This window comes from Scyliorhinus canicula, chromosome 22, assembly GCF_902713615.1.
Source record: "Scyliorhinus canicula chromosome 22, sScyCan1.1, whole genome shotgun sequence".
Classification (NCBI taxonomy): domain Eukaryota; kingdom Metazoa; phylum Chordata; class Chondrichthyes; order Carcharhiniformes; family Scyliorhinidae; genus Scyliorhinus; species Scyliorhinus canicula.
The window spans coordinates 7,391,490-7,395,639 of NC_052167.1; positions in this window are offsets into that span (position 1 = coordinate 7,391,490).

Genomic DNA, 4,150 nt, shown 5'->3' on the forward strand with positions numbered 1-4,150 from the left:
GGCCCAGGACCGCAAGAAACTTCAGAGAGTTGTGAACACAACCCAGTCCATCATGTGAATGCGCCTCCCATCCATTGACTCTTGTCTGCACTTCCCGCTGCCTTGGGAAAGTGGGCAACAGAATCAAAGACCCCTCACCCGGCTTATTCCCTCTTCCAAATTCTTCCATCGGGCAGGAGGTACAAAAGTCTAAGAACATGCATTAATAGATTCAAAAACAGCTTCTTCCCCGCTGTTACCAGACTCTTGAACGACCTTCTTATGGACTGATCTGATCTCTTCACACATCTTCTCTACTGAGTAGCACTACACTCCTGTATGCTTCACCCGATGCCTGTGTCTATATATTTACATTGTGATTTATGTTTGCCCTATGTATTTCTCTCATGTATAGCTTTGGGGCCTCACGGTAGCATGGTGGTTAGCATCAATGCTTCACAGCTCCAGGTTCCCAGGTTCGATTCCCGGCTGGGTCACTGTCTGTGTGGAGTCTGCACGTCCTCCCTGTGTGCGCGTGGGTTTCCTCCGGGTGCTCCGGTTTCCTCCCACAGTCCAAAGATGTGCGGGTTAGGTGGATTGGCCATGCTAAATTGCCCGTAGTGTAAGGTTAATGGGGGGATTGTTGGGTTACGGGTATACGGGTTACGTGGGTTTAAGTGGGGTGATCATTGCTCGGCACAACATCGAGGGCCGAAGGGCCTGTTCTGTGCTGTACTGTTCTATGTTCTATAGAATGATCTGTCTGAACTGTACGCAGACAATTCTTTGCATTGTACCTTGGTACACGTGACAATAAACAAATCCAATCCAATCCTTAAATATATTCAATAATGGAGCATCCATAGCTCTCTGGGATAGAAAATTTCACCCATTGAGGCAAGTAATTTCCCCTCATCTCAGTCCTGAATGATTGTCCCCAGATCCTGAGACTGTGCTCCCGGGATTTAAATTCCTTGCCCAACGGAAACAATTTCTCATTGTCCACCCTATCAAACCCCCTCAGAATCTTGTAGGTTTCAGTGAGATCACCATTCATCCTCTAAGCCTCAGAGAATGTAAAACCAGTTTACCCAGCCTCTCATCATTTACCTCCCATTGAACTACATAAGGTTTGTCAGGAACACCTTTCATAGACATCACAGTATCACGTATGGATGTCCCAATGTCTGACATGGTTCCTCAAGTGTTTCCTTTTCCCCATCTGTTCTCTCGCTCTCATTTATACCCAATCTATCGCCCAGCTCAAGCTTGAGAATGTCCTGTGCATTGGGACTGCGCCTGAGATTCTCAATGAAAACAATAAGGTACCAAGTCACTTGGGCAGCAGAATATTGAAACAAACGACAAAGGGAACTGATTTGTTTGAGAGATTCACAATATTAATTGTGTTTTCTCAATACACAGCCGTTTCCCATTACTTACTTTTACTTCTTCCATTCTCCTTCTGAAGATTATTCTTCACTCACCAACTTGCTGTAAAACATTACATTTCTCCTTCAGAGAAGCTTTTTTTAACAGTGGTTGTCAAACAAATATATTTGTTGGAAGCACATGGATGTGGTCATATCACCTCACCTGTAATCCTTGGGTTTTCCTCATCCATGTTTATCTTCCATATTCCCCCTTCTCTGAGCAAAATTGATCTTGAGCAACAGTGGGGGGTGGGGTGGGGTGGAAACAGGGAGAGCAATTATGATCACCCTCATTGTCCTATCGCTCAAGGACAATTGCAGGTGCAGGTTGAGAGATTAATAGATAACTGAGGAGCTTGTGTGCCTTGTTTCAAAAAAGAACCATGGGAATTTACACCTGAAGAGGCAGACAAACTCAATATAACATTTCACTTGAAAGCGAACACATCAGACAATTGACTAACTCTGCAGGGAAGGATCAGGTCAGATTATACTCTCAGGGCTTAAACCTGTAACCTCTGACTCAGGAACAAGAGTGTTTCCACTGGGGGCAGCACGGTGGCGCAGTGGTTAGCACTGCTGGGTCATGGCGCTGAGGTCCCGGGTTCGATCCCGGCTCTGGGTCACTGTCCATGTGGAGTTTGCACATTCTCCCCATGTTGGCGTGGGTCTCACCCCCACAACCCAAAGATGTGCAGGGTAGGTGGATTGGCCACGCTAAATTGCCCCTTAATTGGAAAAAATGAATTGGGTACTCTAAAATTACAAAAAAAATGTGTTTCCACTGAGCAGCCTTAAGGTTAATTGCATTTCTGACATTCCTGTTGAGCATAAATTGAGTAAGAGTCATCTTGTTGGACATGTAACATCAATGTTCATCTTTGCACAAGTATGAAGAGTGTTCCATAGCTTTATTGGGCTTTGTGTACTTTGCTTCCTTGATTATTGAATGGTAGCAGATTTTTGTTCAGTAAATATACAAACAAAATACATTCACCTATATTATGTTTCTGTGAAGGATTTTCTGTTAAATTCGTACATGTGGGCGGCACAGTAGTGAGCACGTCTGCGTCACAGCACCAGGGATCCGGGTTCAATTCCAGCCTCGGCCGACTGGCTGTGTGGAGTCTGCACATTCTCCACGTGTCTGCCTGGCTTTCCTCCGGGTGCTCCGGTTTCCTCCCACAGTCCAAAGATATGCAAGTTAGGTGGATTGGCCATGCTAAATTGCCCCTTGGTATCCAACGGTTAGGTGCGTTATGGGGATAGGGCGGGGGAGTGGGCCGAGGGAAGGTGCTATTTCAGAGGGTCGGAGCAAACTCGATGGGCAGAATGGCCTCCTTCTGCACTTTAGGGATTCTATGGAAAATTGAGTCGACCTGTGATTAATTAGCGATTCCAATCAGTGATTCCAATGCCTGCACTGATCTGATGTTTCACTGTACATCACAGCTGCACAATACTCATTAAGATTGCCATTTATACCTCCCGAACATCACCTTTGCCTCCTCAGCTGCTGAAATCTTCATCCAGTCTTTGGCACTGGCCAATTTTTCCACTTCAAAACTTTGTGATTTTCCAAAATCTGCCCCTGCCCTAACTGTCACCTATTTTTAAAAATTAACTTATTGCCCATCCCTAATTGCCCTTGATGGGGGAAGCTAAGAGTCAACCACCTGTGGGTCTGGAGTCACATGTCAGTCAGACTGGGTAAGGACGGCAGATTTCCGTCCCTGATGGACATTAGTGAACCAGATGGGTTTTTACAACAACTGACCATGGTCATCACGAGACTTTTAATTCCAGATTTTTATTGAATCAAATATCACCATCAGCAGAGGCAGGATTTGAACCTGGGACCCCAGAGTACTCCGGGTCTCTGGTTTACTAGTCCAGTGACAATACCACAGCCTCCCCCTATATTACATCCTGGTTAAACAACACCTTATCCTTGTTTTCAAATCACTCCATGGCATTTCCTTTCTTTATCTCTATTCTCCAACCTCGTAACCCTCTGAGATATCTGTCAAAACTCCAATTCTGGACTCCAGAACATCCTGAATATTAAGTCACTCTGCCATTGACAGCTATGCCTTCCGCTGGCAAGACCAGAATTTCTGTAACCCCCTCGCTCCCCCCGCTCTCTGCCTTTTTTTGTTCCTTTAAGGGATGTTCCTTCAAACCAATCTCTGAGCAAACATTTGGGCATCTGCCCTAATATCTCCACATGTGGTTCAGTGTTAGATTTTGTTTGACCTGGGATGTTTTACTACAACTAAAGCACGATGTTAATAAAAGTTTCAGTTGTTGGTGTTAAACTGAGAGAGCTATGTCCTGGGTGACTGACTAGATTCGATACATCAAGTGCAAATTTATGAACACTGATTTATAAGTTTCGTAGAATCGCTACAATGCAGGAGGAGACCATCCGGCTCATCAAGTCTGCACTGACCCTCCGAAAGAGCACCCCACACAGACCCACTCCATCCGCACAACCCACCTAGGAGCAATTTAGCATGGCCAATCCACCTAACCTGCACATCTTTGGACTGTGGGAGAAAACCAGAGCACCCAGAGGAAACCTACGCACACACGGGGAGAACGTGCAGACTCTTTACAGACAGTGACCCAAGGCCAGAATTGAACCCGGGTCCCTGGCGCTGTGAGGCAACAGTGCTAATCATCGTGCCACGTGCCATCCCCATGTTTCACATACAAGGAATTAAATACAGTCAATA